The following is a 12,858-nucleotide window of genomic DNA, read 5'->3' as shown; positions in this document are numbered from 1 at the left end:
AAAATGTAATAAAAGTCCTTTCTTTTGTAAACAGGTGGGGGATAGGCTTTTTTCTTTTTTTAATATTACTTGGCAAAGTAAAAATCTGACAGCCCTTTATCATTCTCAAAATTTGCTTTCGTTTTTTCTGTACTGATCTAATCCAGGTAATCCTGGTTGATTTAGAGGCTAGAGAGGGTGTCACATCAGAAAGTATTGAGTATGAACCTGTGATAGGTAGGTCCTTCAGCAAACCACTTAACTGAGTCAAGGTTTCTGCATCTGAAATGAGATTGTTTTGAGGTATCAATGGGCCCAGTGACACTGGTTTCATCCTTGTGAGATGAGGTTGGGGGAAGAGGAGGGAACAGGGAAGGTAGGGTTAGAAGAAAGACTTTGGAATATGCAGATTGGGTTCAGTTTCCAGCTCAGAAACATTACTAGCCATGTGATTCTGACAAATTCCTTGGTCTCTCTATACCTCAATTTTATTCTGTGTAATAGAACAGGAAGTATAATAGTACCAGCCTCATTGGGTTACCATGAGAATAAGATGATATGTATGAAGGCTTAGCACAGGGGTGGCATATATTAGGTGTTTAATAAATGGGAATTTTTTTTAAAAGGCTGTTTATAACTCCAAAATACAAAAAGTCATAATAAGAGAAAATAGGCTAAATGGTAGTTATCATTATTATAGAAGCAGTTTAACCCAGTCTGCCATATCCTGCAAAGCAAGATCTAGTTCTTTCATTTCACTTCCCGCCTAACAACATTGTAGGCCATACACTATAATAAAAGATATGCCAGAGCACAACATTCAGTCAAAGCCTTTTTCCTTTAAAAAAAAAAGAACTTTTAAAATAGACATTAGTGATAACATTAACCACAGAAAATAACATTTTGATAAATCTGTGCTAAATACAAACACCAGGCCAGAGAATTACTTCACTTGAGTTCTTGGCAGCTAAGCTTTCCCCTTTTTCTTAGGGAAAAAAAAAAAATTACGGTTTGCACTAGCTCTTTGGCTGTGAAAAACTATTTTTTCCAAAGACCATTGCATTTTGTACCACCATTTTTAGAAAACAAAAGAAATTCCAATTACAATCTCCAGAAAGTCAGCAATTTTTATAAGGATGTTTTTTTTTCCAGATAATGAAAAACAATCCATTCTCTAGAAATTCAACAATATCAGTATAGCATGCATTATCTCGTCTATAAAATTACATTGCTAAAAATTATTAGAAGCATATAATCTAGGTATCACAATCACCCTTGGAAATTAAAATTCATATATGTAGGCAAGTAATCTGGATATGCCAGAGGGTGTCATGGGATCCGCTTTTGAAAGTAGTTTATAAATCGATCTGTCTCTTATATATTCTATTTTTAAATTAAAATGCTTTAGAAATTCAGACCTGTAATTAAGATAATGTTTACCATTCAAGCCTTATCTCCTGAAAAAGAGCCTGCCAAGGCAATGGAAAAGGTATGAGCAACATGGATTGGGAAGATGTGGCCTCTTTAAATGGTAACAGCCTTTTTATGAGATCCTGAAAGAGGCCAATGACCCCTGAAAAACCCAACTGCAGCGGAGAAACCACTTGGTACCACCCAGCCAAAGAAACAGAGAATCAGAAACAAAATAAAGGCTGCCACGAAATTCTAATTTTATCACCCTTGGCTCCACTGATGAAATGTAACCTTCTTTAGTGATAAACCAAGTTATCTCTAGAGCTGAACTGTGGGAGAAGAGGCAGCAAGCTTCTTTTGCAATTTGTAGAAAAAAAAATAACGTAGTTCATTCTATTAAATAGGCCCATATTTAAATATAGAATTATTCCCTATGGATCTCCTCAAATTTATTTTCCTCAACATTTTGTAAACATTATTAAATGCTCCATTTTTTTGTTGGTGTGTTGATTTATTATAGAGTATTTATGTCATATAAAAGCTACATTTACAAATGAATACTAATTTCACTTCCATTTTTCATTTCTGATGAAAACTGACATGTCAATTATTTCTCAAAATCAGTTTTATTCTACCCTAGAATATAATCAAGAGTCTTACAGAGATGGCTACAGGATAACATGAGTGAAGCAGAAAATAAGAGAATGATGTCCCTGTTATTAAACATAAATAATAGGCCCATGAGGGGGAACCATATGCAATTAATGGACATAACCTCTAAGTTCTTGTTTTTCTGGAAAACAAAATGAAACAAAAATACCCCAACAATTGTAGGATGCAAAACTTTATTTATTTAACAAATCTTTTCACCAGAGGGCACCAAGACCTCCTAATCCACAATTAATAAATTTTTTTTTCCTAAAATGTCCTTGGGACTGGAGTGTATGACATTCAAACATTAGAGGCCAGAAATAAGAGGTCAACTCATAATTTGAAACATGAAGAGATACAATACTAGCCCAAAGTAGAGAATATAAGGTTAAGGACTGGAGAAGTGGTAAGAACAGGCCCCAGGCTGAATATGAGAAACAGGGCCTGTATAAAGATCTGTTCATTATTCACACATAATTTAAACTTACCTAACTAAACTGGTCAACAAATAGGATCAGATTTTTGCATCAACACTATTTGAGCATACTAAGTTATCAGGCTTTCCCTAAGGAGAGCCTTTACAAAAAAAAAAAAAAAAAAAAAAAATTATTGAAGTAATCACCTTGCCTAGAAAATGAAAGCTGACTTCCTAAACTGTATCAGTTGTCTGTAAAGGACAATATTGACAGCACCAGGTTAAAAAAAGTCCTCCCCCACCTATATCCCTCCCCCTTCAGCAAAAGTCCCCTGGGCAGGAAGTGGCTGAACTGATGTAACCATCGAGCCCGCATGTCAATTTAAAATTATATTGCAATCCTTCCCACTACCAGCAGTGGCCAAAAAAGTGGTAAGTATTTGCATACACAGAGCTAGTTGCAAAAGTAATGCTGATTTCATAGTCTCTCCATTCAGCTCCTCGGAATTTAAAGGCTATTTACTATACCGCACTTGACTGAGAAATATAAGACTTAAAACATTTCTTTTTAAAAGGCACCACCTGGCTTAGTTTCCTCCAGCAACTAAGTTCCACATCTAAAGGAAGAGGAGGTGGGAGGGTTGCCTGCAGTTCCTAGATAGTTTGCTACCACAGGAAGTGTGAGAGCCCTCGGCACACGGAAAGGCTGTTCAGGAAAACTCACTAGAATGCTAGCAGATTTAGTCAAAGGCTCCTTCCATATGTAAAACAACCCTGCTGCCCTGCAGAGCAAGAAAAAAAAAAAGGCCAAAAAGGGCCACAGAAAAGGGAAAGGAGAAGTTAAAATGGAGATAGAATGACCCTTCTAAAAACAAGAATTAAACGCATTGGGAAGAAGAGGAAAAAGCGTAAGAAGGAAGAAAATGTCTTAAAAAAAAAAAAAAAAGCTTAAAAGACAGAGGAAGGCAAAGAAATGTATAATGAAGCTAGAATATTAAAAAGACAACTGGGATCAAAACACTAAAGACTAAAAGTAGGAAAATGGAGGGAGTAAAAGATAAATTTAAGTGTGCAGGGAAAAAAAGATAAAGACGCAAAGAGGAGAGTGGGGGAGGGGAGAGGCAAACCAGATAAAGGAGATGGGAAGAGGAAGAGACAAGGAACAAAGGGCAGGGACCGTGGTGATCCAAACCTCCGACCCATCTCAATTCTCGTAGACCAGAGCGGAGAGAGAGCAATAGTTAACGCTCATTAAAACGGTAAGTGGTGGTCCCAGAGTTGCACGTCTGACCTAGTAACCTTTGCAAAGAAAAAAGGTCACTGTATGCTAACTCCCATATATCTTGATTCTGAAGTTTAATTGAAATCATAAAATGACTTTAAACACTGTTAAAGGTTGACAACCGACCTTTATTAAGATCCCTTAATTGAGGAGGGAAGGGACTTGGTTTTTAACCGGTGTAGCCAATACCGATAAAATCAGGAAATACACCCAAATATTACCGTTAGTCTTTAGTTCTAGGAAATAATACAGACTAATCTCCAAATATCTCATTTACTCACCTATCTGCTTGGACGGCGCCCCCCTCCTTATTTAACTAGTCATAAATTCCTAATATGCCCCAAATAACTCTTGCCCCAACTGGTTAACACGCGCCCTTTCCCTGTTCTTTTTGACATCTTGAGGCCTAAGGAAGCCAACATTTTCACTTTACTTCATATTGTCGGGAGGGGGAGGGGTAAAGGATGAGCACATTTTGGTTCAGGGCTGACCTGAGGTTGCTGCCCTAGAGCGCCGCCCCTCAACCCATCCGGTGCAGCGCGCCGCGCACCCCGCGGACACTGGGTTGTGCACCTAATCTTTTCCTCGCTCAAGGTCTTTAAGCAGTTTTTAAACACTTCTTCATAACCTGATCATTACTATGGTGGACTATGCAGCTCATTTTGTGCCGGAGAGTGAAACCCGGGAGGAGGGAGAGAGTCATGAGAGTGACCTATGCGGGATGGTAAATTTGGGAGGAGGACGAGTTGGGGGCGGAAGACTCCTAGTTCAAGCAATACCTGTTCTCTTGGTGATACATTAATTTTTACTGGGTTAGAAATGCCCAGTTTGGGTTCCTCATTCACGTGGAAAGGTTACTGGGGCCCGCCGACAATTTTCTGACCTCTTTTTGCAGAAAGTATGGAGCGAACACAACCCTTCCAGAGCTCAATTGGTGGGGAGGGTGGGTGAGGGACGCAAGGGAGGGAGCATGAGAGGAGAGGGGGGAGAAAAGAAGAGGGGAGAGGAGAAAGGGGAGAGGGATCTAGCCCTGTCCCTTCCCCGACCTGACGGGATAAGTGGCGGCGACTCATGCCACCCCCGCCGTCGGGAACCGGCCCCTCACTCACCACACCGCTGGTCCCGGCACCCAGCTCTACACACCTCCCACCCACGAGCCCGCTAGGGATAACGCCGGCGTGGGACTGAAGAGTGCAACGCCAGTGAGTTCGGCGACCAGGTGGTACTCATTAAGAGTTTTTAAAAAGCCATTTTGACAGAACACTGATTCGATCCCGTATTCCCTTCTTCCGCGATCCATAGAACTCCAGGTCAAGCTCCGGCCGGACTCCCTACTACCTGCACTTCTGAAGTTTCGTCCCTGAAGCCCCTTCCCCGAAACGCAGAGGGAGGCAAGCGCCAGAATGCTTACCCAACGAACCTATCCCCTATATCAGCATGGGGGAGGGAGCAAACTTATCTGGGGGTACGCTTAAGAACCGGACAGCCGGGACTCACCGCCCGCAACTTGTCCTAACTCTTCCCTCTCCTTACACAGAGGCACCCCGACCTCCGACTCTCCCACCAGGCGCCTCAATCGCCTGCACGTTCAGGGATCCCACCAGGCCACATTTGCCCTCCGCTCTCCCAGCCCGGTTTCCAGCGCAGCCCGGGGTCCGAGCCCGCATCCCCCACCCTGCCCCGCAACCGGGCCTCGGGGCAGGCGACTGCGTCCTCTGGCCGGGGGCATTGTTTCCCACCCGCAACAAAAGCGCCCCAAGCGGTCTGGGGTAGGGGGTCGCGGCGGGGAGCGGGCCCATCCCTGCGGCCCGAGAGGACCCGCGGACGCCGAGCCCCGGCCCACATCCAGCAGGAGCAGAGCACGGTCCCTCGCACCCCTTTCCGGCCTCCAAGCGAGGGTCCCAGCGTCCCTGCCCTCTCCCTCGGCCCCAACTTACCACTGGCCCGCTCAAGCTCAGAGGGCAGCGCGCGTTCCCCCAGTTCCAAGGTTGCACCAGCCCTCGGACAAACTTTCCAACTCGCACTGATCCCCACAACTTCAGAGCCCAGTGCCCCGGCGGGTGCGAGGGTAGCGGGAGGGCCCTGGGCAGACACCTACGGGCTCCTGGCACGGTCAGGGCCCGAGCCCCCGGGGTGAGCGGCTGCTTTCCAAAGGTCCACAGTGGAGGAGCAGGTAGAGTTGCATGACTGGGGCAGGGCAGGGTGGCGTCCCGGGGGGCAGACCGGGAGCGGAGAGGCCAGCGGCTGCGCGCACAAAGCGGCGCGGGAGCGGACTGCGCTGCCACTCCCCGCCAGGTCAGCCCCCCGGAGCAGCAGTGTCTCCCCAGGACAGACCTCAGGGAGTGAAGCTGGGGCTTTGCCTTCGCTGGACCCTGCACCGCTGAGCAAGAGGCAAAACGCGAGCTGGATTTCCACAAAATGGAGCTGGACTCCCCTCTCGACCCTTCCCCCTCCCCTTTGCCCTCCTTCTCTCTCCCAACATTTTTTTTTTTTTTTTTGGAGGTCTAAGGAAAGCACTAGAGAGACAGAGACAGAGAGAGGTGTCAAGGTTTACTTGTCATCTTTTTTTCCGAGGGGCTCTCAGAAGGAAATGTTTTAGGGTCTCTAAATTGAATGTTTATAGATACCTAATGGGGTGCCAGGTCAGAAATGACAAGATTGAGCAATGGAAAACTGCCCTCAACACCAAAGACAGACGCCAGAAGACTCAGGGCTTGATGTCTGCAAAGGTCATCATAACATTTTTGTTAGTTATTTGGCCCTGTACCTTGGCGGTGGTCTTACTTTATGGATGAAGAAATTAAGGCACGGGAAGAAGTAAGTTTTCAGCATTAAGAGGAATTGCCAGTGCATTATGCCAGTACAGATGTCCCAATTAAGACTGGGGCATCTGAATTTCTCCTAAAATGTTTGACGGCTCTTGCTTCTTCCAGCAGTCAGTCATTATACAGACAGGGGAATCCAGATTTTTAATGGGGTCACCCTGGTGTGGAAAATTCTGTTCATGGAACTATTATTCCTCTCAGGTCAAACTTCAACCGAAGAGAAAGTCATTCTATCATATCATTGCCTTCCACACCATTCTACTCCCAGTCCACGCATAATTATTCTTTGTGCTATTTGCTTTAATAAGCATAACCAGATTGGTCTTTTGAGAAACATCCTAAATTTTCAAACTTTCTCACTGACTGATTCAAATTTATTCTTGAGCTAGGAACCAAGCATACAGCGTTGAATAAAATTTGCCTTCTACCCAGGAGGAATACACATTCATCCGAGGTTTGCAAGCAGAAATTAAAGACTGCAAGTACTGTGTTTTCAGTGCTACAGTCAGATAAATACCTTGGTTGAAAAAAGTCAGAACTGTTGCATTTGAAATAACTCTTATCTGCAAAAATGGACTCTTCTCAGTCAATGTTTCCAAAAGCTTAATTGTGAATATCTTGTCAGAAACAATCTCCTTGGACCTAGATGAAAAGAATATTGGGAGAATTTGAGTCAAAACTTGATTTTCATAACGAACAAAAGGAAAAAGACTATCATGAAATAGCCATATCCTGGCTTTTGTCAATTAATTGAAATGATTAAAAAGTATTGAAATGGGAAAATCAAAAGATGCAGAAACCTGTCCGAGGTAACACTCATTCTCTTCATTCCATAAATGTTAGTTGAGTCTTAGCTTTGTGCTAGGCACTGTTCTAAACTCTGGAGAAACAGCAGTGAGCAAAGTGAAACCTCTGCACTTGTGGAGCTTGCATTTGATCATGGAGTAGGAGTGAGGGGGCAGAAAATAAAGAAGGCAAATAAGCAAATATAGTGTGTCAGATGATGGTCGTCAGAGGGAGGGAGAAAAAGTAGGAAAGAACAGGGAATGCTGGGGAAGGTTGCAATTTTAAATATAGCAATCAGATCATTAAATTGATCTGATAAGGGAGGAAGCTGGGGAGATTTTGAGCATAGGAAAGAGGGAAAAGGTGCTGAAGGTGGGACAGTGCTATTGCCAACAGAAATAGTTCACTGTGCTTCACAGCAGTAAAAAAATTGGAAGCTGTCTAAATGCCCATCAAAAAAAAAAAAAAAAAAAAAGAAGAATGGATTGCTCCCACTGGCCAATTCTAGGACAATTTTGAGTTTGGAAAAGAGGTTTGACTTGGAAAAACAAATTTGGCAGTTGTCAGCCTAGCAATAATATTTAAAACCCCCTTGGTATCTGACTCTTAAATATAGCGCCTAGCAACACCAGGTCCATCTGAACCTGTCAGAAAAGAGGTCTGTCTGATACTTATAATAGAAAGAAAAAGGTTTAACTAGTCACATGAAACTAAACAATAACCTGAGTTGTCTATCCAAAGAGAAAAAAGAAAGTGTAATTCTTTCCAGACTTCAATATCAAAAAAATTAATGTTGAAGCAATTTCCCACTATCCTTATAACTACCTTACCCCATTCTTCCTTAATAACAAAGCAAGAATCACTCTTATTTCAAATCACCTTTGTAGAAAAGAGATATGAAAATACACATAATATAGGTATTTGAACTGTACTTTCTAACTTCCTAAGGATATAACTCTAATTTCATCTTAGCTGCCCTGTTTATTAACTACCTTAACAAGCTGGGCAGTGAGTGCCCTAGGAAAAAAATATATATATTCTCCTCAAACACACACACACACACACACACACACACACACACACAGGAGTTTCTCTCCTAAAGAACATAATCTCCATTGGCAAGCATTTAAAATTTTGACAATACTAAGTGTTGGTGAGAAACCCGTATACATTCTGGCAATATAAATGGTGCAACAACTAAGGAAGACAGACTTATCTAAGGAAGAAGACTCAAACTCATATAAGGAGATCAGAGATGGATGGATGGATAGATACATGTAGGTAGACAGATAGATGATACATTAGTAGGTAGGAAAGAGTTCTTTGTCCCTTGATGACCTGGGATAGCAAAATTTCCATGGTCCAGGGAGATAACAGGGGAAGCTGGGCAAGATAAAGCTGCAGTAATAGTTTTTAGCACAGGAAAAATCTAATGCTGTCAATTCTGCTAGGAGTCCAGGAAAACAAGAAAAACTCAGTAAAAAAGATGCAAGAGGATTACCAGAGAATTTGCACTGAGCAGGAATCAGCATTTACTGGTTAATTTACTGATGGACATAGATGTAAAGCCTTTTTCTCACTTAAGTTTCTAAATTGAATCTGAAGATTAAATACACAGAGTACATATAACACATAGTAGGTACAACCCAAAAGACACCTCAGTGGAGGTGGAAGAAAGAGGAATTAAATTGATATTTTGAGGGAGAAAAAAAATTGGGATTGACAGAATTGGTTTTGGAAGGAAGTGGAAAAATTACCATGTCTTCACAGTGACTGTGGAGCATGAAGATATATTCTGGTTATGATGATGAAACAAAATCTTTTATATTATTATAGTCAGCTTCCCAAAGGAGCAGATCCCAAATCAAGAACTATCTAGGTGTGGTCAAATGAGTCTGTTTAAATGCAAACTCCCTCCCTACTTCCTCTGACAAGATGAAGCCATTTTCTCCATTTATGGCTTGTCTAGCAATTTCAATGGTAACCTTTCCAACCTACTAATTCAATCGTCCCCTTCACCTCTCCCAAAATCAACTTGGAAGCACCCCCACTTGACCTCTACATCTGCACCATCCATTTTCTCAATTGCTTGCAAGCAGCAGGACTCTTTTGGAGCGTTGGCTGGCTTCAAAATCTTAAGAGCTAAATCTGCCTAAGGTCTTGGTGTTTGGTTTTTTGTTTGGTTTTGATTTATTTTCGCCTGAGGTCTTCATTGCTTCTCAACAAACCCTACTTTGGGAGCTTTTAGCCTTTTCCTGCCTTGGTATCTGTCCTAATTCTTCATTTTGCTTACCTCAAAAGCTACTCCTAGCCCAGGCTATCAAGAGAGACCCTCAAGCAATGGATTTCTTATTTACCTTTCCCTCCCTTCCACAGCAGTACTATTTATTCTTTACCTGAAGTTTCTTCCCTGTTATATGCCTGCCCATTAACTTGTGTTCTTGAGCCCTTAATCTCTGTGCTACTTTATTTGAGTAGTTTTTGCTTCCTTAATGAGCTTTTCTTTCTAGCATCTTCAGTCTATTCTTTAGCTCCTACTTCTCTGCTGTCTAGAGGTCTTTCATGTTTATCATGCCCAGGTCACCCCTTTGTTTGACCTTGCTCTCCCATCTATTTCTTTCATTGACAAATTCTACATCTTGCTATTTCTTGTTCCTGTATCTATTTATTCCTGAGTCCACTGACCCCTGTCCTGAGATTATATTCACAGCATAGCTTCATTCTCCTTCCCCCCCACCCCCTTCATCTTGAAATGGCTCCTCCTGGGAATCCTGTGATACCTATAAGCCATTGTGGTTCTCCCCTTATATGTCCAATCAAAATGCTTCCACCACCTTCTCTCTCTGACTGCTCCCTTCTTCAGAGCCCTCCTGGCACTGCAAGCATTTTAGGCCTCCTGGTCCAGCAGAAGACTTCCAAGGCTGACCGTCCAGCCCTGAAGGCTTTGCTCTGTAACTCCAGCCATTATCTCTAACCTCCAAAGCCATGCGCTGTGTTCCTGATCTGTTTTCCTTTCATTTTTCACCTGAGACATGCTGGAACCTGCTCCACTCTGATGCTTCTTTTTAGGTCATACACGGTAACCTCCACATAGTAGGCACTTTCAAAACAACTGACTGAATTATTTATGGACATTTCCTTCCTCTCCACTAAGAATTAATTTAAAGCTATTTAAATTACCTGGTGAGTCTCTCTTAACAAACATCTTTTCTCCTGCTTTATGAACAGAGGGCATAGAAAGTTTGAGACAGATACACGTCTGCCTGGGATGTCCTTTTCCCTCTTATTCTGTCCTTTCTTTCCTCCTATTACTCTTATTCTTGTCAGCCTGGCGAACTTATCCTCATCCCTCAAAACCCAGCTCACAAAGCTCTTGTCTGTGAAACCTCACATAATTACACAGGCAGAATTAGGAGCTTTATAGCTCTCTCGACAATGCTTCTGCAGCATTCTTATGTCTCTGTCATAGCATTTCTCACACACTCTACTCCAGTTACCAAACTGCATGCCCCTCAAAGGGCTTATTTTTCATTTTTATATTCCCTGTGCTTAGCTCAGAACTTTACACATAGCAGACACCCAGTAACTCAAGAAATTGTTGTTTAATGCCTCTCTGAGGTCCTATCTAAACTCTGTAACTGCAATTATGCAATTCTATATGTTTGCACAAATGAGGCTAATTTCTTGGTAAACGTCACAGTATCACAATATTTTAAACATGACAGCAGATGTGAAGCACCTAAGATAGGCCCACATAGGGGCTCTGTGGGTCCCTTTCAAATCCTCTCCCCTTGTATTTAAAAAGACTTTCAAAAATATTTGTCATTGCTGCGTGGCCAGTTAACTCAGTTGGTTAGAGTGTGGTGCTGATAACACCAAGGTTGCCAGTTTGATCCCCACATGGGCCACTGTGAGCTGTGCCCTCCTTAAAAAAAAAAAAAAAAATATATATATATATATATATATATATATATATATATATATATATATATATATATATACACTTGTCATTGCCTTAAAGATTTCTAAGGCCTTTGCCATCTCTAGAATTCTGTTATTTAAAATCCACTGACAACTCAATTCCTCTAGAAAATTGTTCTTGAAAAATCCCACCAAACACAGAAAACCTCTCCTCAGTACTCATGGAGAATAGTGTTGAACTTTATTAATTTGTACACACTGATATTTAATTTTGACACTGTTCGTCAATATTACATATGTCAACATTTTATTTCCCTGACTACCTGAGAACTTCAGGGTAAGACTCATATCTTCTACTTCTTTTCTATTAGGTTGGTGCAAAAGTAATTGAGGTCTAAAATGTTAAAAAAAAAAAAAAAAAAAAAAATGCAAAAACTGCAATTACTTTTGCACCAACCTAATATCTTCTTTCTATAGGACCTCATACTTCAATAGCCTCAATAAATATTGCCGACAGGCCAAATATTGACTGAAAGACGCAATTGGATAATATCTCCAAAGTGCTATCTTCTGGGGGAAAAATAACGCTAAGTAAATCCATTAGGGTTATTATTACTTAAGTATATGAATAATAATTACTATTTTTGATTGAGCACCATCTTTACACATTATACTCTATTCATTACATAAACATGACTTAAGTTGGAACTTAAATGCAACTTCCCCGGGCGGCTGATTAGCTCAGTTGGTTAGAGCATGAGGCTCGTGGCACTGGGGTTGCCCTTTGATCCAGAGCATGGGCCATGTGAGCTGTGCCCTCCACAACTGGATTGGAACAGCTGCTTGACTTGGAGCTGATGGGTCCTGGAAAAGCACACTTAGAAAATAAATAAAAGTTAAAAAAAAACATTACATGCAACTTCCAAGTTTACCTCTCTAGCTGTCGTGTGGGACGGCCTGCGGGGTCTCTGCTCCCACTCCCCACATAAGAACGCAGGATATGGTGAGGCCAAAAAGGAACACCCACGGAGCCATAGATGGGGGAGTCATACCACTATATTCTCTCTGGCGGCACTATACTCTCACTGGAGGCTGGATCCACACTGTCCGCAAACCGCCATCCACGCTTGCCAGCCCAGCCGCCATCTTCTTGCTAGCCCCCATTCTCCCTCTCTTCCTCCCTAGCGTAGCCACAGCAGTTATATTAGCGGCTAATTGGCTAACTGGCTACAGCTGACGGCCAATCAGCCACAGCTGACGGCCATCTACTACCCGAGCCAGCACTCCTCCACGTGAGGCTGAGAGCCTGTAAACTACTTTCTGGGGCTCTGTCCCCACACTAGCCTAAGTCCATTTTTGAGCTCCAGGTGATTTCGATTTAGATCCTTCATTGACCTTTGAAACGCAACACATCCAATACCACATTATTCTTAAAACACTCGTGTTCATTGGCTTCTTTAAATTTTGTTTTCCCCCCACATCTCTAGCTATTCCTTCTCCTCTCCTTTGCCAGCTCATCATTCTCTAACTAGCTATTTAGTGTTTCAGTTTCTCAAGGCAGAGTTCTAGATTCTTTCTTTCTCCTT

At 42.2% G+C, this 12,858-nt stretch overlaps 1 protein-coding gene across 3 annotated transcripts in view; it reads right to left on the bottom strand.

Annotated features, from left to right (window-relative positions):
- The window catches only part of TET1 (tet methylcytosine dioxygenase 1), a 121,874-nt gene extending 115,760 nt beyond the window's left edge, over nt 1–6,114 (bottom strand). For all 3 annotated transcript variants that reach the window (XM_019731737.3, XM_019731738.3, XM_074339524.2), the window contains exon 1: nt 5,678–6,114. The gene's annotated coding sequence lies outside the window, so the exon portion shown is untranslated. The remainder of the gene's footprint in view (nt 1–5,677) is intronic.
- Between the last annotated feature and the right edge of the window lie 6,744 nt (nt 6,115–12,858).

The sequence above is a fragment of the Rhinolophus sinicus genome, chromosome 15 (assembly GCF_057876585.1).
Source record: "Rhinolophus sinicus isolate RSI-liver-muscle chromosome 15, RSI-T2T, whole genome shotgun sequence".
NCBI lineage: Eukaryota > Metazoa > Chordata > Mammalia > Chiroptera > Rhinolophidae > Rhinolophus > Rhinolophus sinicus.
Note: the sequence above shows the minus strand (reverse complement) of the source record. Positions and strands in the feature narration are given on the sequence as shown.